The 24696-nt window shown below is 37.0% G+C and overlaps 1 long non-coding RNA gene across 1 annotated transcript; it reads right to left on the bottom strand.

The window, feature by feature from the left end:
- Nucleotides 1-12291: 12291 nt before the first annotated feature.
- Nucleotides 12292-19391, bottom strand: LOC136244083 (uncharacterized). The gene is made up of 3 exons (XR_010695050.1): nucleotides 19259-19391; nucleotides 12436-12475; nucleotides 12292-12378 (listed from the first exon to the last, which is right to left on the bottom strand). It is a non-coding gene; the product is annotated as an uncharacterized lncRNA (long non-coding RNA).
- Between the last annotated feature and the right edge of the window lie 5305 nt (nucleotides 19392-24696).

Below are 24696 nucleotides of genomic sequence, written 5' to 3'. Positions count from 1 at the left end.
CACCTTTAAGTATGTTGAATTATGGAAGATGATTGCTCTGAACAAGTATAAACTTACAGCGAAGGCTGGATTATTGACGGTAAATTTACACTTATCTGATAGCTATTGCAATTTATTGTGCAAAACCAAAACTCTCGTAATAAAATTTACGACACTCACATAATATCATTGGTTTGATATGATGATAAATACCTGCGAGCACAGTAAGATAATCTTTTCTGTAGCATGGATGGAGTCCAGTGGTCTAGTGTGCATGGCTAGATCTATATAACTATAGCTATATACATATTACTTATGCATGCGAGTTATCATACTGTCAGTATAGCACTTTTATGTGATACTCAGATGCAGTATAGCATGCAAGTTTTGGTGGTATGCTTCCCAGGAAAAAATTTACATGCCTTGAATTCATATCAGTATGGAGAACTATCATACAAAGCTGTGTGATATTTCTTGGTAGCTATAATTTTGCACTATAAAGTAACAACTTATTCTGTCTCAATCATGTCTACTAGTTATTATCACATCCTAAGCAAGATATTAAAAACATAGTAGCTATTACTTCCATAACACAAAATCTCCAAAAATGAAGTTTAATTATTTGTGATTTGGAAGAAATTTTGATTGTAATTGTCAATACAATCTTAAGATTCACTAAAACTTTTAGAAAAGTTTAAGATACAAAAGAAGTATATACATGTTACTGAAACAGTGAATTAATTCCACTATGAAGAAACAGATGAGCAAGAGTACTTCTTGGTGCTTTGTAGATGGAAAATTAACAAGTATACCCAAAACTGCATGTCTTTACAGCATGTGTTATATACAGTCCTGGATGGATTAAATGTAGGTAAAGTTTGCTATCATAGCAGTATAATACATTACACATGCAACAAACGATGATCTATTTAGAAGCTGGAGGTTAATTTAAAATTTATATGTAGTTGCATGTGTAAAGTGTATATGTACTGCACATACTTTGTGATACAAATGGTTCTCTACAGTGTATATTGTAAGCCAGGGCCACCCACAGGGAGGAAACTGGGGCATTTTATCCCGGGCCCCAGCCTGAAAGGGGCCCCAGGAGGCCCCATGAAGGGCCCCTTGATACCTGTTTAAAAGATTTATATATTCTAATAGAGCAGTCAGATCTAAATACTCTAATAGAGAGCAGTCACAGGATTCTTCAAAGAAGCAGTGTAGCAAGCTTATAGATAAGGAGATATGGTTGGTGAGGGGTAGTTATTGTCATTGTTAGCAAGTCATGACCTTTTTTTTGGTCTTCAACTTACAGCTTGGATGAAGTTCTGATTCAGAATGGAAACCTTCTTGCCTCTGGGGCCCCACTTTAATTCTTTGCCCTGGGCCCCTTAATTTCTCTGGGCCGCCCCGTTGTAAGCATTGAAGATATGCCACTCTTGATTCTTTTAGGGATGGCCCTCATATACATGAATGTATAAAGCATAATTATGTGGTCAGTTCTGAAGAGAATCAAGCACTCAATATCTTTATTATTATTATTATTTATTACAGGTAATTTATAAGGCTAAACAGCCTGTTACACCTGATCAACAGGTAAAAAAAATACAAGTAGACTAATTACATACATTTATACATAGTGTTAGATGAATATTGGTCAATCAATTTCTTAAAATCATCAACTGATGCTGCACATGCTACTTCTTGGGGTAAATTATTCCATGGTTCAACAACTCTTCTTGTAAAAAAATACTTCCTGGCATCTGTTCTTGAAAAATATTTAAATAGCTTAAATGTATGACCTCTGGTATGGGTAATGGGTGAAAAAGTAAAAAAATCAGAATGGTCTATATCATACTTATCATGTAGCATATTGTAGACAGCAATCATGTCACCTCTATAACGTCTATAATGTAATGATGGCAAGTTAAATACTTTCAATCGTTCCTCGTAGTCAAGATTTCTTATAGTTTTGATCATTCTAGTTGCTTTCCGTTGGATTTTTTCTAATTTTTGGATGTCTGTTTTATAGTAAGGTCCCCAAACCAAGTTACCATATTCTAAAATAGGACGTACTATTGATTTGTATAAACATGTAAATGAATCTACAGAAATATCCGAAAAGGTCTGTTTAATAAGGCCAAGAAGTCTATTAGCCTTATTAACCACTGCCGAACACTGACTATGAAACTTGAGATCTTAAGGATTTCAGCTGTGTTAATGACTTGTGGTGAAGGCTGAGCACATTTTGAACTTTCCACTGTTTGTTGCAAATATGATTAATAAGTATATTTCTGCATTTCACGAACTTCTTGCATTAATTTAATTACCATCTCAACTATAGAATTGGAGCAAATTTGCTTTTGATAGCTACTATAATATGTGACCGGATCTGCGAAAACAGGACATAATCGCATTTTTTTCCGAATTCCTGTTTATTGAATATTTATAATCTATGTAGCCAAGTGTACCCATTGGCAAAATTTCAGCTTCATATGATAAACACTCTGGGAGTTACAGCCCTACAAAGTAGCAGTACAGCAAGTATAGGGAGAATAAATTACAGGCGCTTACAAAAACAGTTGTAACTTGCCAACGGATCGAGGTACAGAGCTAAACTTTTCACCATCATGTTCGCCATGAACAGGGGAATAAATTACTGGGTAAGTATTTCCTTTGCCGACCCTTCTTCACTGCATACAAAGGCGAAATTCATGAAGAAAAATTGATCACGTACAATCGCTTCGACATGACGTAAACAAACGCTCAAAACTTACGTGTCCTTGGGTTTACTGCAACGAAACAAATATTTTCCAACTCCTCTTGAGCAGGCGAATAAGATGATATCAAGGTTTTTATTGTTAATCCCTTTCTTCACTAAAAAAGAACGGTTAAAACAATTTTGGAATTTTTCAATAATACGCAAGTATTACCAAATGTATTCAATGCTTTATACTGCAAATTTAGGCTTGTGCGATTTGTCCCTTTTTCGCAGATCCGGTCACATATTGATAATATTGCTCCTATGCATAAGGGTGGGCTCAGCATGCACATATATTATAAATATAGTACATTGCATATAATCATGCAAATGCAGATACTAGTGTATGTCTAGACTATACCACTTGTTGAGTATGAGGAAGAAGACATTTTCAAAATGACACAATAGTTTTACTGTAGCATGCAGTACACAGATATATGCCTGCATTAAATTATATAGGTCTGTTTGCACCAATACAATGTAACTGAACAGTCAGAAAATGATTTTAAACATTATGTCTCTGCTGAAATTTTAAACCAACAATCACAAAATGATTATTTAACTGCACTCAGAGTAGTTGTCAACTAAATTTCACTAAAATTAGATATTTGTTACGAGAGGGTGGTTTTGGCATTATAAAGCGCGTTTAGCATACCGTTATTGCTTAAAGTGTACGTAATCTAGCCTTCGCTAGAAGTCTATACTAGTTCTGAGCAATGATTTCCATAATTAAACACACTTAATGGTACTTGTGTACACGAGACTACAGTATTTGTTGGATTGCGGAGGAATTTTACTTAATTTGGCGACGCTGATCTCAGCCAGATGTTCAACACACTTCAATCCACACCATATTCTGCACACAGGTACTTTACGTGAAGGTGATCACTGCAGTAAATGTTGCAGTATTTTCTGCAAGCCTGCTGAGCTCCAGATCACGAAACGTCTTTTTTCGCCGATCGGCGATGAGCGCGACGTCACTACCAAATAGTAATTATTTATATTAAACTTCCTATACTCCATAGTAATAGTGAACAATCTCTCAAAGCTTGAAAAAGAGTTTTGGCCCGAAAGAATAACACCGAAAGTTACGACGGCGAAAAATCGATCGAATTCAAGGTAATTTGTGTTATTTTCACTAGAAGAGATGGACGAAATTTGCTGCCACTCTAGTGTTTTCTTGATTAGACCTACCCCTACACATGACTATAATTTGTAAGTAATTTTTTTAGAGAATTATTATATAGATGTTCAAATTTAAGTGTATTCACGCAATAGGACAAAAAAGTGTGAGAAATCTGAAATTATTTGAATATATCGATTTTTCGGTTTGCGGACTCTATATTAGTATTAGTATAAAAAATAACAATAATAATAAAACAAAATAAAAAAATTGTATTATTAATTACCGGTAAAGGCACTGCCTGTATACCAGGTAAACACAATTTGTACAATCATAAGATAGCTATATAAAAATAAATCTAGAATTAGCTAAGTGAGAATCTAACAATGATTGAAAACAATTAATTGAACTAGCATTTACAACATAGTCAGTTAAGCCATTCCAGTCATTGAGAATCCTATTAAAAATTATCAGATCTACATTTGTGACTGGATTTTGGAAAAACGATCCAAATCGCACATTAGAAGTTTCGAGATAAACGGTTTTAAAGATTTGAAGCCAGCATAACTCTCCAAGGATAGCAAGCACGCGTATGAAATTTACACGAAAGATGCATCAATCTGTTACCTTTCAAGCCACTTCCAGTACTGGTAGCTGCTTGTACAGTTTCCCGCCAAATAAGATAGAAAATCTGAGCAGTTGGACGAGCGAAGTAGTATCACAAGTGCTCACAAAGGGGTGGAGGCTGGGGGGTGGTTGGGAGGGCAAAAGATAGGCCTCAAAATGGAGGCAGACCACGGTTGGAGTCCAGACACGAGATTACAGGGCTGTGCTGGCTCCTTAGTGGCTGATATGTAGCAAAATCTAAAGAGAACACGTCTGGCCAACATTATAAGGCTATCCACCAGTAAACCACTGATTCTTGCCAAGCCAGTTCCTTCACAAGGCCTGAAACCGCCATTTGGGCACTCTACACCACCCAGAAAAGACGTCTATTAAAACCAGCCTGGTGTAGTTTGAGTAGTGCTGAGGGTCAAAACTTGTAGTACGATAGCGTAGCTATCCACTGGTGGTGTTAGTTTGATTTTGCCTGATGTGCGATTTGGTTCGGTTCTGTAAAATCTGGTCACATTTTAATCTTGAAAATGATTTAAATAACTTAAATTGTGACTGAATTTTGGAAAACCGTCGATATACGCATAACAGTACTTTTGTAACAAAACGTATTTTAAAACTGAGTAAAAAACGCAAGCTCCAGAAAAAAATTACGCAAATTTTTATCACCTCACTGGTCGGCGAATTAAGCCTCCAATAGATAAATCCTGAGAATCATCGTATTTGCCTGTTCATAGGGAATACAAAAATCTTTGTTTCACTTCCATACATGAAAGGATTTCAAAGTTACAGACGTTTGTTTACGTTGCGGTGAGGAAAGAATTTACTGACGATAGTTTTTCAGTGAACTTGCCTTCGTTCTCTAACACAGAAGCATGCCTAGGGAAAACTATACCTTGGTGGATGCACAGATTCATGGCAAACACAATGAGCTAAGATTCAATTCCGTACGTCATTGTATCAGTAAGTTATGATGGTTTATGTAAGCGCCTGTAGATTCTTTTCTCGATTTCTTCTGTACATATAAATTTATTTGATCATCCGGCTGTTTAGTGCTTTATTTCCAACGCTGCTTAACTTAGGAAGCTGAAACTTAGCTAGTCCATTCCTCTGTTCCTGTAGTAAACATAGAATAAAATCCATTTTGAAAATTGTGCGGATATCGACGGTTGTCTGTGCTCATCCTTTGGACGTACTTCAGTAAGCTTATGAAATTCTCTAGTTGCTGTGGCACACGTTTGTGTACAGAGGAGGTTGGTCCCAAAGAACACAAAGGCCCATCCGACTATTCACAAATTGACGACATTGAGATTACCACCTCAGGTGTATGTAAGTTACTATCAGGCTGCAATCCACACAAATCAGCTGGTCCTGACAATATCCATTCATGTTTTCTGAAAGAACACAGCCAATGAAATAGCACCTATGTTAACACACTGTTTTTTATTAATGCTTTATAGTACACACATACAAGCATGAGCTTTGGTACACACACAGATACAAGAATTGATAATAAACATGGTGTACTAAAGGTCTGTAGACTTGTTCCTACAGCCAAAAGTAGTAATTATAAAATAATAATAAAAGAACACATGATAAATTGTCTAAAACAGTGTGTAGTTAATCGAGAAATGATCAGTAACACACCGACTACAGGGACAGTGGTAGTGCAGTGTATGGGGGTTCAGGGGGTCAAAGTTATGAATGAAATGATTCCAGAAGTGGGACTTGACTCTGTTCCTGATAGTGTCAATAGACAGATTAACGTCAATTAATGGAAGCGCATTCCATAAGCGACAGATCCTTACAAAGTAAAAGTGTCGTTGCTTGTTAGTGGTGGAGGGATTGTGATGTAATTTGAAGTCTCCTGATCTGGCACTAGGAAATGAAATGGTGAATGTTGAAACTACTGGTTGGATTTTTGATAGATTTGATGAAAAACATGATGTCTGAAAGTTCGAAGGTGTACATTAATGGCAGAAGCTCTAGTTTGAGAAGTCTAGTTTTATAGTCGGAAATGTAATCGTTCAAAATATACTTTGTGGCTCGTCTCTGAAGATGTTCTAGATTACTGATGTCTTTCACTAAATATGGACGCCAGATAGGGGAGCAGTACATGAGCTGAGACCTGATTAGAGATACGTATACAGGGGCGGATCTAGGATTTATAAAAGGGGGGGGGCTAACTCAAGGTACTAATCTCTTGGGTAGAGGTAGCGAAGCACACTTCCCAGCATGCGAAGCATGCTGGAACTAGGGGGGTCTGGGGGCATGCCCCCCAGGAAAATTTTGAAAAATAGATGCTAAAACACTGCAATTTGGAGACATTTCCACATAAAATTCATAATTTTTCTGCCTGTAGATATTTTATATACTGCCTTTAGATTATAGGTATGGCTCTCTGAAGCATTTGCTAATGGAAAAGTTTGGGTAGGTACAGACAACCAAGTACATGATGCACCCCTCTCACAATTGCACAACACTGAATAGGTGCATGTTAGAATAATAATGTTGAAAGTGGAAAATTTTGAAATTTGAACAATACAAGATTGAATCTGAGAGCATTTTCAATGGAAATTGTGAACCTAAATTAAGTATTGTCATACATATTAACTGCACAAGTAGATGAATGAAGCCCTTTAAACAGACCTATTCACTTCATTGCATGTATAGGTGCAGGCAGATTTGGAAAAATTCCATAACAGAACCAACTACATGTTTCCAGTGAATGTTCTATTAGAGTAGTTAGCTGACTGCTCTATTAGAGTATCTCGATCTTGTACACCTCCAATGCTGATCCGGGTCCTTGTTGCATAAATTTTAGCATAAATCCACTGATAATACGTTGGAAGACGTTTATAAGGTGGTTTTATGAGTATTTGTATTATTAGTGATCATATAATTATGCTAAGACAAAATTTCATTATAATACTCAGCATATTGATCAAGTAAAGCCTAAATATGAAGGGGGGGCTTCAGCCCCCAAAGCCCCCCCCCTGGATCCGCCCCTGGTATAGCTTAACTTTAGTCAGTGGTGGTATAGATGAACTGAAGGTTCTTCGTACAAGACCCAATGTCTTATAAGCTTTACTTAAAATAATGTCATGATGAGTTTTCCATTCAAGATTATCACTTAATGTAACTCCGAGACCTTTATGTGATTGTTTAGTAATGATTATGTTACCACTAATAGTATATGATGTAGGAGACTTCCGTTTAAAAGATAAATTGCAGCTTTTAGATGAGTTAAAATGTAAATTAGAGGATGTACTCCAGCTAAAGAGGTTGTCAATGTCACGTTGTAACAGTTGTTCGCCAGGAGGTGTCTTAATGTACCTGAAACATTTGGTGTCATCTGCAAATAGTAAAGCCTCACTGTCAGTAATAGAATTAGGTAGATCATTCATAAACATGATAAAGACAAGTGGACCGAGAATACTGCCCTGGGGTACCCCAGATTCAACAGATAAAAGATCAGAATAACAGTTATTAATAGAAACAAACTGGGATCTGGTACTAAGGTAGGCTTGAAGCCAAAGCCACAAGCTACCTGAAATGTTAAAGTTATGAAGTTTGGACAATAGATAAGAATGGGAAACCAAATCAAAAGCCTTACTGATATCTAAGTAGATGGCATCAAATCGGTCACAAGAAGAAAATGCATTGTGTAGAAATAGAAGTAGCTTTGAGTAGTAGACCGATTGTGCATAAATCCAAACTGAGCAGGGTTGATGTAGGCTGAAATGTGATCAACCATTTTGTTGTAGATGATACGTTCTAGAACTTTAGATGTATTACTGAGTAGAGAAATTGGACGGTAATTTTTGACTGAGGTGGGATCACCTGATTTAAAAATTGGAACAATCTTATGGACTTTCCAGTCTCTAGGCAAGTATGAAAACTGAAGCGTTAAATTAAATAAATAGCAGAGAGGTTGATAAAGGGCTGTGGCACACCTTTGTAAAACAATTGGTGGTATTCCATCAGGTCCCATGGCTTTGGTGGTATCTAAATTAAGAAGAACGTTAAGTACTTCACTATCAGATATATTGAGCTCAGATAACATAGTATGATGATCAATGTCATCAGGGGGTACAGGATGGCTTGCTGCTTTGGTGAATACTGAATAAAAATATTTGTTGAAAAGGGAGGCTTTAGCTGAGTCAGAGTTGGCAGAGATGGAGTCATAATAAACAGAACATGGAATACAATTGGAATTTGTTAAACTTCGAATGTACTTATAGATTTTAGAGTTGCTGTAGGAAAAGTTAGAGATCAAAGTAGATTCATAGTCAGCCTTAGCATTACTTATTTCAGCTTGGAGTAGTGTTTCGTTATTTTCAAGTTTGAGTTTATTCTGTTCAGAGGGATGCTTATTGTATTTACGTCTAAGAGTTCGAACACGATTAATATTGTGTCTAATAGAAGAGTTGAACCATTTAGGCTGATTGTAGCGATTGACGCTAACAGTGGGTATAAACTGTTTTATCCCATCCTTGATAAGTTCACTAATGTAGCACCACACATGTTATTTCATTCCTCACTAAGTACTGGAATCATACCATCCGTGTGGAAACAAGCTTATGTCACACCAATATACAAAACAGGATCAAGAAGTGATGCCAGAAATTATCATCCTATTTCTTTAACATCCATAATCTGCAAAACCTTAGAACATATAATATGTAGGCACATAATGAATCATCTTGATACCCACAATATTTTATTGAAACATCAGTACGGTTTCACATCTAGACACTCATGTGAAACACAACTCCTAACTGTTATTGATGATTTTGCTAAGGCTATAAATGACAAAAAACAAGTTGACACCTGTATGTTTGATTTTTCCAAAGCATTTGACAAGGTACCCCACTAATGACTCCTGCATAAACTTGAGTTCTATGGTATTACTGTTGACACTTTATTGTGGCTTGCAGCTTTCTTATCAGATCGTTCTCAACAAGTAACTATAAATGGTGCATTATCTTCCCCATGCAAGTTCAATTCTGGAGTACCTCAAGGGTCTGTACTTGGCCCAACACTTTTCCTTGTGTACATCAATGACATAGCTAATGGTATACAAAGCCAACTTCGTCTATTTGTAGATGACTGTATAATATGTGACTGGGCCTGCGAAAATAGGGAATGTGGGCACATGATTTTTGCCTACTTTTCCAAATTTTCATCACTCATAACATTTTGTACCATAATGCTATGGCAATGCAATTTTCAGATCGTAGTAAGCATTTGATTGGCTTTATGATGCAAGTCACAGAATGCAAATATTCTTTTCCAGTATGGAGACATGACCTGTAGTATGAAGGGTTGTAATTTGTGCCCACATGCCCTGTTTTTGCAGGCCCGGTCACATATATAGAACCATAAACACTCCTGAAGACCATACAACATTACAACAAGACTTAAACCAGCTATCCAAGTGGCTACAACCTTGCAAACGGAATTTAATATATCCAAATATAACATCTTATGAATATCACATCTCCACACTACAAGTAACTACACCTATACAATGTATGAAACTCAACTAAAGTCAGTGAAAGAGCATAAATATCTTGGAGTCTGGATCAATGAAAACTGTCATGGCAAACTCACATCCTGTATACTTGAAACAAAGCAAATCAAACACTGGGATTCCTACAAAGAAATCTAAAAACCTGCCCTACTTACTTGAAAGAACAAGCATACAAACAACTACACTGTTAAAAATGAAGTTTGAAGGTTATACCATGGAGTATGACAGTTATCCCTACCTTGTTGGTATAAAAAAACACTTGGAATGAAGGTTATACTATATGGGATGAAGGTTATCCCTACAAGTTGGTATAAAACTTCACAGGTATAACATTTATACCTTCGTGATGCCCTTATTCCGTTTTCTTCCGTGCATTTACTACGTATTTCAATCTAAAGCGCAACGCGTCATCTTTATGCGGCGCTTATTATATGATTCGTTACTATGCTACCGCATTGGTGCTTTGGAAGACCAGTGTCACGATTTATCTACTTAATGATCTGGAATGGATTCAAGTACAGAGAGATACGTTGGAACACCAACAAATACGGGACACCTAAGTGGTTTGTCAGCTGCCAGGGTACCCGCTGCCCTTGGATCGCCTCGGATCACTGGGCACAGATGTAAGAGGATTAAGAGCTGTAGAAATATGGTCCTTTACAATTGTACATTATATTACTCCTGGAAATTTGCATCTGTGAAATTTTGTGGCAGCTATAAAATGGAGTAATATTTTGATTAATGTAAAAGTGAGTGGGACAACTATTAAAACTTTGCATACATGTACATACACATTGCACAAGGAGGTGCCACAGCCTGCTCCTTCGCAAAAAGTGAAATACAGATACTAAATGATTCTACCACTCAGATTTAATAGTGTGTGCCAATCACGTTCACACACAAATCACCTTGGAAATGCAATGCTTTTGAAGGGTAATCATCTGACATAACTAGCAATTACATATACTGTCTAATTGAATTCCTCTTGGGATTATTTAGTATCTCTTTTACTTTTGCGAATGGGTGGATGGCACGAGACTAACTTGCTGCATGGTCTACCAATATCAATATACAATCAAGACGAGACTTGAGACTACACAATATAATTGTTACTAGCAACAGAGTCAAAATCTCAAGGCATATGAAGGGTTCAAATGTAGTGTGCAACACAGGCCAGCATGATACTCCCTTGCATATACATGTATGATCGCCAGTTTAAAAGTGAAATAAAGCTAAGCAGTTCAGAGTGACTAGTGCATACTTTTAATTTCTTACACACAATCTTGTTTGCAACAGAAAATATCTACTAGGTTACATGAGTTTTGTACTTCCAGCAAGGGCAAGTTTCAGGAAACCCCTTTACATAAATTCAAACTGCAGGTATACAGAAATCATGGGTTTCATGAAACAGGAGCCTTCACCTTGTAAATAGTGTTTGTCATGCAATAGCAATGCTAGTTCTGAAGAATAGTTTTTGGTGAGATAATCTAATAAAGCAGTCAGGTAATTATAATACTCTAATATAACAGTCACTTAGCTGTAGAGAAAACTTTTCAAAATTACTGTGTACGTCCTGCAAGGTGACATGATAAAAAGGAAGCATTGTTTGTACAAAATACAAACAATGTCAAACATTACTAAAAGCATATCATTTATATTATCTTCCTCACTATCTATGAAAGCCAATATTTTGTGTACTTGTACTTAGTAGTGTTGCAGAGTGAACTGTTTATAATTGTTACAGGGTAAATGAGGCATGAATCCCAATGACCAGCTTTTTACTACCAACTGGATTGAACATACCTGACTCTAGAGTCTGATCAAAGTTTGTAACTCATCAGCTACGTGTCAAGCAGCTGTGAAAACTATTCACAAGCAAGGAACTCAACTGAAATATTATTGCACAATTCAATGAACAACATTACTTGTGATCACAATGTTATAGCATAACTAGTGTTTGTGTTACTTGTACTTGATTTGGGTTTGTATTTCAACAACCAAGGGCTATTTGATATACTAGCAATACCTTTCATAAATACAATTCCTAAAGGGAACTAGTGGTGATCTACGAACAACTTGAGAGTTCCACACTTTGTGTATGTAAATAATTCATCAGATGTTGCTTGACAATGTACTGTAATATAACATGCATGTTCGGTCAGTTATAGTCTACACATCCATCTGCCTTGCAGATGATAAGCACATACATTAATTATCACAACTTTTGTCCAACCACGGACACATTATGGAGTATTTTTATCATCTAGTGACAGTTGAATATTACTTAAATGTTCTCTTCCTTCACTTTTCTTATGCACCCCTCAGCCTCTGGCCCAATATCTTGACTTCAGTCTCTCAGAATGCCTGTGAATAAGAAAATATACATTTTACTTCAAGAAATATACAAAATAGTCCACATACCTCTCTCAGTGCTATTACATTGGCTGAACATAATTTGACGCTAAACAAACAAGAAAGTAAATCATGAAATTTAATGATAAAATAATCTCATCCAAAACAGCCAAGCTGTAAAAAAAACAGTGCGGCACTCAAAAAGGCTATGGTGAAAAAAGATGTGAAATCCAAGGTGGCGGCCAAGAAATGACTGTGATGGTAGGTTAATGGTAAAAAATTTAATAACGACAATTCAGGTGAATTTTGGTGCCGCTTGGTCAATTGGCACAAAATTAACCCGAATTGTCATTATTAAAATTTTTACCATTAACCTACCATCACAGCCATTTCTTGGCCGCCACCTTGGATTTCACATCTTTTTTCACCATAGCCTTTCTGAGGGCCGCACTGTTTTTTTACAGCTTGGCTGTTTTGGATTAGATTTCATTTCCTTTTGTATTTGTATACCCCAAAGCCGGCCTATGGCCGGCTTTGGGACTTTTCTAACCTATCTTTTTTCTTTTCCACAGGAAGAAGAAAAGATGAAGTGGATGTACTTTAAATATTTTATCAGTAAATGTACAAATTATATATATATATATACATATATATATATATAATACATTATATTGATTACAGAAATCTCCATGATGGTATTGATTACAGAAATCTCCATGGTGGTTTCTTTGTAACTGAATACTCTACAAGGTGACTTTTTCTAGATGCTCTTTCTACAGAGTGAATTGTTTGTAGTTGAATTCTGTACAGTTGATTTGTTTGCAGCTGAGCTTTTTACAGAATGGCTTCTTTGTAGCTGAACTCTAACTTCTTCTAACTAATCTTTCTATAGGGCAATTTGTTTGTGGCTGAATTTTCTACAGGGTGATTTCTTTGCAGCTGAACTCTCTACATGGTGGTTTCTTTGTAGCTGAACCTTCTACAAGGTAATTTCTTCTATAGCTGATCTCTCTACAAGGAGATTTGTTTGTAGCTGAACTATCTACAAGGTAACTTCTTCTAGCTGATCATTCTACAGGGTGATTTGTTCATAGCTGAATTCTGTACAGGTGATTTGTTTGCAGCTGATTTCTTTACAAAATGGCTTCTTTGTAGCTGAACTCTCTACAAGGTAACTTCTTCTAACTGATCTTTCTACAGGGTGATTTGTTTGTAGCTGAACTATCTGCAAGGTAATTTCTTCTAGCACTACTTGAAGTATCTTAGTTTACTACAGTGGTATATCCCCAGTATATGGAACAGTTAATTGTTTGTTATTTAGTAGTTTTTCAGTAAACCCGCATTCACTGATGTTTTACTGAGAGTTTAAAACTTAGTAAAATAATTATGTTCCATATACTTAAGTTTACTGACACTTTACTATCAGTATAACTACAGTAAGTCATCTTAACAAATTAGTAAACTAAGAACCTTCAAGCAGTGTAGCTGATCTCTGATTTGTTTGTAGCTGAACTATCTACAAGGTAATTTCTTCTAGCTGATCTCTGAATTGTTTGTAGCTGAATTCTGTACAGGTGGTTTGTTTGCAGCTGAACTCTTTACAGAATGGTTTCTTTGTAGCTGAACTCTCTACAAGGTAACTTTTCTAGCTGATGTCTCTACAAGGTCACTAGTTTGTAGCTGAACTCTCTACATGGTGGTTTCTTTGTACCTGAACTTTCTACAAGATGACTTCTTCTAGCTGATCTCTCTATAGGGAGATTTGTTTGTAGCTGAACTCTCTACAGGTGATTTGTTTGAAGTTTAACTCTCTAAATGATGGTTTCTTTGTAGCTGAACTCTCTACAAGGTAACTTTTCTAGCTGATGTCTCTACAAGGTCACTAGTTTGTAGCTGATCTCTCTACAGGGTGACTTGTTTGTAGCTGAACTATCTACAAGATAACTTCTTCTAGCTGATCTCTCTACAGGGTGATTTGTTTGTAGCTGAAATCTGTATAGGTGATTTGTTTGCAGCTGAGCTTTTTACAGAATGGTTTCTTTGTAGCTGAACTCTCTACAAGGTAACTACTTCTAGCTGATGTCTCTACTAGGTCACTAGTTTGTAGCTGAACTCTCTACATGGCGGTTTCTTTGTAACTGAACTTTCTACAAGGTGACTTCTTCTAGCTGATCTCTTTACAGGGAGATTTGTTTGTAGCTGAACTCTGTACAGTTGATTTGTTTGCTGCTGAGCTCTTTACAGAATGGTTTCTTTGTAGCTGAACTCTCTACGAGGTAACTTCTTCTAACTGATCTTTCTACAAGGCAATTTGTTTGTGGCTGAATTTTCTACAGGGTGATTTATTTGCAGCTGAACTCTCTACATGATGGTTTCTTTGTAGCTGAACTCTCTACAAGGTAATTTCTTCTAGCTGATCTCTGTACAGGGAGATTTGTTTGTAGTTGAACTATCTACAAGGTAACTTCTTCTAGCTGATCTCTCTACAGGGTGATTTGTTCGTAGCTGAATTCTGTACAGGTGATTTGTTTGCAGCTGAACTCTTTACAAAATGGTTTCTTTGTAGCTGAACTCTCTACAAGGTAACTTCTTCTAACTGATCTTTCTACAGGGTGATTTGTTTGTAGCTGAACTATCTACAAGGTAATTTCATCTAGCTGATCTCTCTACAGGGTGATTTGTTTGTAGCTGAATTCTGTACAGGTGATTTGTTTGCAGCTGAGCTCTTTACAGAATAGTTTCTTTGTAGCTGAACTCTCTACAAGGTAACTTCTTCTAGCTGATCTCTCTACAGGGTGATTTGTTTGTAGCTGAATTCTGTATAGGTGATTTGTTTGCAGCTGAGCTCTTTACAAAATGGTTTCTTTGTAGCTAAAGTCTCTACAAGGTAACTTCTTCTAGCTGATGTCTCTACAGAGCAACTAGTTTTTAGCTGAATTCTCTACATGGTGGTTTCTTTGTAACTGAACTCTCTACAAGGTAACTTCTTCTAGCTGATCTTTCTACAGGGTGATTTGTTTGTAGCTGAATTCTGTACAGGTGATTTGTTTGCAGCTGAGCTCTTTACAGAATGGTTTCTTTGTAGCCGAACTCTCTACAAGGTAACTTCTTCTAGCTGATGTCTCTGCAAGGTCACTAGTTTGTAGCTGAGCTCTCTACATGGTGGTTTCTTTGTAACTGAACTCTCTATACAAGGTGACTTCTTCTAGCTGATCTTTCTACAGGGTGATTTGTTTGAAGCTGAACTCTCTATAGGTGATTTGTTTGCAGCTGAACTCTCTACATGATGATTTCTTTCTAGCTGAACTCTCTACAAGGTAACTTCTTCTAGCTGATCTCTCTACAGGGAGATTTGTTTGTAGCTGAATTCTCTACATGATGGTTTCTTTGTAGCTGAACTCTACAAGGTGATTTCTTCTAGCTGAACTATCTCTTTCCATAGTTGCATGAACTCCCCACAAGGTAACTTCTTCTATCTGATCTCTCTACAGGGTGACTTGTTTGTAGCTGATCTCTATACAGCTTACTTGTTTCTAGCTGATCTCTTGAATTCTCTTCAGGGTGACTGTTCTATTAGAGTGACTGCTCTATTAGGATATCTCGATCTCGCACTTGCTACACCAAGTTAGATTTCGTGTTATAACTCCGTGGCTTTAAGTCTGATTCTTCTACACCATTGAAGATCCTTTCTAAGATGATTACTCCATCTGAACAGTGATTTTCAAAGCATTACTCCAAGCGATATATCTGGTAGGCATGGCAAGCAGTCGTTTTTTAATAGCTAATCTCGATTGCATAATTGTTACACACTGTTGGTTTTTTCGTTGTATCTTCCTGGTTTTTAGCTGGATTTCTTTAAAACTACAAAAGGTTTGAGGTTCAATAGTTAACCTATTCACCCACCGATTTTCAGCTTCTTTCCATATGCGGTTTACGCTGTAGGCGTGACAACATATTGGTATTATTTTTCGTGAATAATCGCTCATAACTCTTTGCCTGTTTATCGCATTCCAGCCAAAGTTGGTACCGAGATGCGCCTTTATATCCCCTTCTGTGTGCCAATTTCAAGGCAATTGGATATGGCGTTCGCGTTTTATAGCAGTTTTTGTAAGTGTGTGAAAAGAGGAAGAAAAATAAGAAGAAAAAAATGAAGAAACTAAGCCAATTTTTGAAGTCGAATATCTCGGGAACGCGTGAAGCGATTGTGCTAAAATTTGGAATGTGCAGTGCTGAAGTTGGAGTGAGTGTTCACAGCAAAAATCGTCTTGTTTCATCAAGGCAGCACAGAGGTACGGAGGTGCACAAATTGCATTTTCTTTCTTCCTGTCAATATACTCACGGGTGTTGCGCGCTGGCTTCTTGGGCTGCACGACACACTACCGTGTGTCTTGATACTCACATTTTTGCTAATGGTGCACTACGGCCAGTCCCATATAATTATATCATACACACAGTAGTTGCTAGATACAGTATAGAGTCGTACAACAGAAATAAATGCCCGGTTTCACAGGAACTCCTAGTATAAAACAGTGAAGCAAAAGCATTTTACAGCATTCCTTTAAACTTGAAATCTATGTGGAATATATCAAGAAGAGAATATTGTTTATTCCAAGGAATATGATTTTTGGTCTTGTCAATTATAGTCACCAGTCTTGTGGCTAGGGTAAACACTTGCCTGAACATAATAAGTGTCCGGACTATAATTGACGATACAGTACTTGAAATCAGGAAATGTACCTTGACACCATTAATGGTTTCATTTGTAGTTGTTTAGACCTCTACAATTAGGATACTTTGGGCATACTAGCATCACTAAAGTGCTAGTTTCGTCCCTGATTAGGAACAGTGTATGACACATAATCAACAAATGTTTTGGAAACTATTGGCTCAGTTCTACATACTATACACATGCACACAAACGTGCACAGCACATACACACATGGTTGAAATAAGGTCATCTATGTCACATTTTGTCTGGGCTCAGTGGGTAACTTGAGCAGGCAATCCAGATCTGACCTGTTTTATGGACTGACCTGGATTTAAGGCTGGGAAAAATTTCATAACATTTTTGCCTGTTAAGCTGTTCAGTGTTCCCAATGTGCTCAAAAACATTTCTTACAATTATCTTTGAAAGTTTCAATCAGTGAATGCTCAATTAGAGTAATTGACTACAAAGTGACTGTTCTGTTAGAGAGTATTGATCTAAGGAGCTTTGGACAATGCATTGGAGTGCTCAATTGCAGTTTCCACTAACTGCTCTATTAGAGAGTATCAGTAGTATTCATAATATCCACTTAATATGCTAGCATTATGGTGGTGCAGCACTCCAGCCTATCAGTAGTGAGCCACACACATGCACACATGCAGTTTAATAGTTACCAATGTGTTAATGAACATGCAGTATAGCTACAGTTTAATAGGAATCTTACAATTAGTCCTCAAACGTGGATTAAGGCTATGTATTGAAAAACCTTTAGAGAAAATTGAGATACTCTAATAGAAAAGTCTGACGTACTCTAATACAGCAGTCAAACGTACTCTAATACAACATTCATAACAGAATACAAATTTAAAAATGGGTATTAAAAATGTTGAAATTTGAAGTACCTAAATTATTTTAATTGGAAATGTATTTGGTCACTACAATATGTGACTGGATTTTGGAAAAACGATCCAAATCGCACATTAGAAGTTTCGAGATAAACGGTTTTAAAGAATTGAAGCCAGCATAACTCTCCAAGGATAGCAAGCACGCGTATGAAATTTACACAAAAGATGCATCAATCTGTTACCTTTCAAGCTACTTCCAGTACTGGTAGCTGCTTGTACAGTTTCCCGCCAAATAAGAAAAAATCTGAGCAGTTGGACGAGCGAAGTAGTATCACAAGTGCTCACAAAGGGGTGGAGGCTGGGGGGTGGTGGGGAGGGCAAAAGATAGGCCTCAAAATGGAGGCAGACCACGGTTGGAGTCCAGACACGAGATTACAGGGCTGTACTGGCTCATTAGTGGCTGATATGTAGCAAAATTTACAGAGAACATGTCTGGCCAACATTATAAGGCTGTCCACCAGTAAACCACTGATTCTTGCCAAGCCAGGTCCTTCACAAGGCCTGAAACCGCCATTTGGGCACTCCACATCACCCAGAAAAGACGTCTACTAAAACCAGCCTCGTGTAGTTTGAGTAGTGCTGGGGGTCAAAGCTTGTAGAACGATAGTGTAGCTATCCACTGGTGGTGTTAGTATGATTTTGCCTGATGTGCGATTTGGTTCGGTTCTGTAAAATCTGGTCACATATATACCTAACCAGCCACAAATCATGAGGAACCAAGTACAAATTGGAATAGTTACTATTCATGAAATCAAAAATCTAGTATATTTGAAGCACTTTCTAAATATGTCAGTGGCTGGGAGCACATCCCCAGACCTCTGTACCTCACAGCTAAATCTGGAAGCCACTTTGGAAATATCCTGGATACGCCCCTGAACTTAAAATAAGCAACTATATGTAATTACTTTGTTTGTGGTTACAAATTGTAGCAAGCACTGTGACAACACTGTCAGAACAGACTCCAGTACACACTCAAGTAGTACTAACACAGTTGATTTTAGATTGCTTTTGAACAATTCACACACATGACTTGCAAACATGATAATGTGAATGTCTACTTGCAGTATTTACATGTACACTGCTGGCATTGTTTGACAGTAAAGGGGTGAGTATTTATTGTGCTAGTACTAGTATTTAGTTTTACAAGTAAAGGAGCTAGGTTGCAAACAATTAGCTCATATGTTCGAACAATCACATTATAAATTGTTCAATTGCATGCAGAAAGTAATCTGAAATCGACTGTACATAATCACAAAACACTAACATAGTATTCATGCCTCACTTTTAGTTTTACTGCATTAGTCACAGTAGATTACTAATGGAGTAGGAGAATAAGTTGAGGAACGGTGGCTTGACTACCCATATACTCGACTGAACTTTTTCGACGATTGTGATCTACAAAAGTACAGGATGAGATAATGCTCTATAGTATTTATAACCTTACTTTGCTTAGAGTCTCACGCTGGCAGCATGCAACCACTGATGCAACGAGATAATCTCATTTTCAATTTAATATTCACTTCCCGTGACGTACGTTACTTAACTAACGACGAAAGTTACCGTGGTAACGAATATTACTGAAAAGTTCTCTGAAAGTTCGTTCAGTTTGTTCATAAAATAAACTGGTTTTGGCAAAGAAGATATTTGAAAATTTGTGAGTTATTGTGTCTACAAGAACAGGCAGCTTGACTAAACGGGAGGGTTTTGCAATGCGTTAAACATTTCTACAAGTGCCATATTTTTATATTGTAAAGTCTGTAAGTAGCTAGTAATTTAAACTATACAATCCGACGCTAAGCAGAAGTTGTAACTATGCTAAATATTGATTGCTGTGTTACAGCTGTTTTGTGACTGCTCTAATAGAGTATCTTGATCGTTTCAATGCTGTACAAGATGAAAGGCGAAGTGTTGTTAAGGGTTTATTAGTTAAAATGGGTGTTAGTTGACTGCAGTTGCATGCCACTAACAGGGCCGTCCAGAGAAATTAGGGGGCCAAGGGAAAAGAGTTAAAGAGGGGCCCAGGGGCAAGGAAGGGTCTAGATCCTGACTGCTCTATTAGAGTATATCGATCTTTCTTTAAACAGGTATTCAAGTGGCCCCTTTCGGGCTGTGGTAGGGGCAAAATACCCCAGTTACCCCCAATGTGGGCGGCCCTGGCCACTAAAATTACAGTTATATTTAATATTCTGTCACTGTAATCTGGGGTTTCTGTCAAAACCATGGAAACTCACCTACTGTTATCAACAGTGCATTGCTTATTCTAACAAAAAGTATTGAAATCCCATCCAAAAACAGCTTATAGCTGTAAAAAAATGCGCGTCCAAGTAAAGCAGAGTTAACTGCGACAAAAAGTATTGATATCATAATGCGGCCATGTGCGACGTGTGCAAGTTGTAAAATTAATATTAGCTAATCAGATAATACAATGTTGTTGTTAAAGTGTTAATGAGAACTATGTGATGCTGCTAGTTTTTAAGTGTTTGAGCATCTTCATAAATGCCACATAAATTTAATTCTCAACAAAGCAATGTGTATAGATTCTCTGATAGTAATAAATAGTTTGAGTTTGGCCGCCTTTCCTGTATACAGCAATGCTATGAACAAAGGAAAGGTGGCCAAACTCAAACTATTTATTACTATCAGAGAATCTATACACATTGCTTTATTGAGAAATAAATTTATGCGGCATTTATGAAGATGCTCAAACACTTAAAAACTAGCAGCATCACGTAGTTCTCATTAACACTTTAACAATAACATTGTATTATCTGATTAGCTAATATTAATTTTACAACTTGCACACCTCGCACATGGCCGCATTATGATATCAATACATTTTTGTCGCAGTTAACTCTGCTTTGCTTGGACGCGCACTTTTTTTACAGCTATAAGCTGTTTTTGGGTGGGTATACGTTTGCAAAAATGGTCATTATAAAAGTTTCAAATTAGCTGTTTGTAGTTTTGTTTGCAGTTCTCCAGCATGTAAACCTGTGGAAAATGTGTCACATTTTAATTGGTGAATAAAAAATTCTTTATCACGTACACACTACACACACACACAAAATCACACACAAAATCGCACTTACACACACACATACACACACACACACAAACACACATACACACACACACACACATACACACACACAGACACACACAGACACACAGACACACACACAGACACACAGACACACACAGACACACACATACACACACACACACATACACACACACACATACACACTACACACACACACACACACACACACACACACACACTACAGTACACTACACTACATATTCACATAAAAATAAAACACTACAAGGTATTGTAAGGGTTGTTTACATTAGTTAATTTTGTGGTACTCCACATATAGCAGCAAGGGAAATATGTATCTGTGATCAAGAATTTAATTTAGATTCTAATATCATAATTAGATGGTCAGACTACCTTTGTCAACTAGAGATGAACTGACTTTGGATAAAAAGCGAGGGGTAGCCAAAGCCTTGGGACTCTTGTATGTTATGTGAGAAATCCAATCAGAAATACACAAATATTTTAGAAACCAAATTCGAGATCCAAAATCACATAAAATAATAGAGAAAGTGAGTTTAACTAAGTAGACAATGATCGATCATGAATAGTTAGAACAAGATGTAGATCAACAACTGTACAGGTAGTTACTAGTTATCAATCTCACTAAATGCTTTTAAAATACATAAAGATTGGGACTCTCATACGCACCATTTGGGTGCTTTGCGTGGGCATTGGCAACCACTCTGGTACACCATTTTGGTGTTTTTTGTGGGTGTTGGCTACCCCTCAGGGAAAATATAAATAATAAAAGACTATACAGAGGCTGAGCTTGCACAGAAGATGAGCCCTGCACAACTACCTGGACTTCTTTATACAAAGCATACACTCACCTTATTTGCACATTGCCCAATCGTCATCATGGATGCTTCCACCTCCCACCATGCAGTAAAGTAATAGAAACATCATTAAATAATTCAAGCATTAATATTATTATAGCATAACACAGCAGCACAATTATTTATTTATTTATTATTTATTTATTTATTTGTACTGAGCAGTCAGCCCTGCTGGTATGCTCAGGGAAAAAAAACAAAAAAAAACAGTTCTAACTTAACATACAGTAAACCAATTGTTCGACTAATTACAAGCTAGTACTAGTGTGGTAATATGATTGTAAAAGTGATGTGAACGAATCTGGATCAGACATTTCAATGATGTTAACAGGCAAGGTGTTCCATTCTTTAACAGTTCTTGAGAAGTAGCTGCTCTGGTATGATCTGGTGGATGATGATGGAATTATGAGAAGCAATGGATGGTATGTTATAGTTCCTCTCGTTGGTGGTAGGTAATATGATGGTATGCAGATGGCACGCTGGTGATGGAGTGCCTTGTGCAGGACTTGTAATCTAGATATCTTGCGACGAGTCTCAAGAGATGGCAGGGATAATTCATTTAACATTGCTGAAACTGAGCTAAATCTACTATAGTCATTATAAATCCATCTGGCTGCACGACGTTGTACCTTCTCTAATTGCTGAATTTGTGAATTGTAGTATGAATCCCACACAGCTGATGCATATTCCATTTGTGGCCTCACTATTGTGATGTATGCAGATTTCTTAACTCTTTGTGAGCAACTACTAAGGTTACGTTTCAAAAAGTTAAGTGTTTTTGTTGCTATTGCTGCTATGGTAGATATGTGTGAAGACCAGGATAATGACTTGTTAATTAAGATGCCCAGATAAGAGTGTTGCTCAGATGTTTCTAATATATGGCCGTTCAGTATGTAATTATGTGTGATGGGTGAAGTATTCCTTGTGCATTGCACTACAGCACATTTGATGACATTAAAGTTCAGTTGCCAGGTGTTAGCCCATTCAGATAACTTGTTCAGATCTTGTTGGAGCTGGATGGTGTCTTCTCTGCTATTGATTATTCTGTAAAGTAGACAATCATCTGCGAACATCCGAAGTGGAGAATCAATATCATTTGCTATGTCATTTATATATAGTAAAAACATCAGGGGACCCTAGGACAGTTCCTTGAGGGACTCCTGACAAAACAGGTACAGGTTTGAGGTTTCACCATCCAAAACTACACATTGTGAACGTCTAGTGAGCCAGGATTTAATCCATGCAAGAGTACTGTCGCCAATTCCATAATGCTTTAATTTAGTCAGAAGTCGTTGATGTGGAACTGTATCAAATGCTTTAGAAAAGTCTAGAAGGATTATATCAATTTGCTTTTGATGGTCAAGAGCGTAGGATATGTCTTCAGTCAAAGTGATGAGTTGAGTGATACAGGAGTGCTGTGATCGAAAGCCATGTTGATTTTCAATTAAAACGTTATGTTGGTTAAGATGGTTCATAATGGAGTGGTAAATAATGTGTTCCATATTCTTAGCACAAATGGATGTTAACGATATAGGTCGATAGTTGATGGCACTACTGCGGTTACCCTTTTTATACACAGGACAAATGTTAGCTGATAGCAAATCACTTGGTAATGAGCTGGTAGACAAAGACTGGGTAAAGATCACTTGTAAAATTGGAGCAATTTCATTAGCACAATGTTTTAGTATGTATGGTGAAATAAGGTCAGGTCCACTAGACTTTTGTTCGTCAAGTGTTGAAAGTAGTTGTTGTATCCCAGACTATGAGATGGAGAGAGTAGGCATGTCAGGTATAGCATTAATAGTATTACTTATTGTAGGTATTGTTGAAAGGTTTTCTTTTGTGAATACAGACTGGAAATGATTGTTCAAAGCTTTTGCTTTGTCTTTTGAATTATTAACAGGTTTTCCATTAACAAGTAGGGTGGGAATAACATGTTTATCCTGTCGTTTGGCCCTTACGTACTTCCAAAATTGGCGGCGATTCCCACTGAATGAACTATCAAATAGTCTGGCATAATAATTGTTGTGTGCCTCTTTCAATCTGCAGTTGACTAGGTTCCTGGCATCACGATAAGCTTTCCAATCAGACTCTAATTTGCTTCTCTTAGCCTTGTTGTATAGTTTTTTGCGTGCTTTCATATCTTTCTTTATTTGCCTATTAATCCAGGGTAAATTGTTGCGTGAACGTTTCACTTTGTGAGGAACATGGTTAGAGACAGCTTCATGGATTGCTTGCTTGAATTCTTGCCAAAGTTGTTCAACTGGTCTGGAATGTGGGTCACTTGATAAGAATGTATTTGCAAAAGTTATTAGATCTCTTTTAATTAGGTCGATGTTACCTTTGGGATACAAAGTAATTTTGTATTGCTTTGTACTTGGAGTTGTATGCTTGTTTATATCAAGATGGAATGTTAACGCATCATGATTTGAGATACCAGGAACAGTAGAAATGTTAACAATTTTTGAATAAGTACAGAAAACAAGATCTAATGTATTCTCTAAGCGGGTTGGCAAGTGCACAAATTGTTCAAGACTGTTATCGTTTATTACATCCAAAAACATGTTATTTAGAGCATTTAGCACAATATTACAGCATGATAAACAAACCAAAGTATTCATACAGAAAACTACATCATCGACATTTAATCGTCTTTGAGCAAGGACATTTTAACGAAGGCGCTAATTGTTTGTGGGCGGGAAATTTATTACATTCTGTTCACCGTTTATCAAGACTCACGGTAGTGAGGCGCGCGGTTAAGAAACTACAAAGCGCACGCCCAATTAAAGA

Source organism: Dysidea avara, chromosome 2 (genome assembly GCF_963678975.1).
Source record: "Dysidea avara chromosome 2, odDysAvar1.4, whole genome shotgun sequence".
In the NCBI taxonomy this organism is placed as follows: domain Eukaryota; kingdom Metazoa; phylum Porifera; class Demospongiae; order Dictyoceratida; family Dysideidae; genus Dysidea; species Dysidea avara.
The sequence above is the reverse complement of the archived record's forward strand: the minus strand, read 5'-3'. Positions and strand labels throughout refer to the sequence as shown.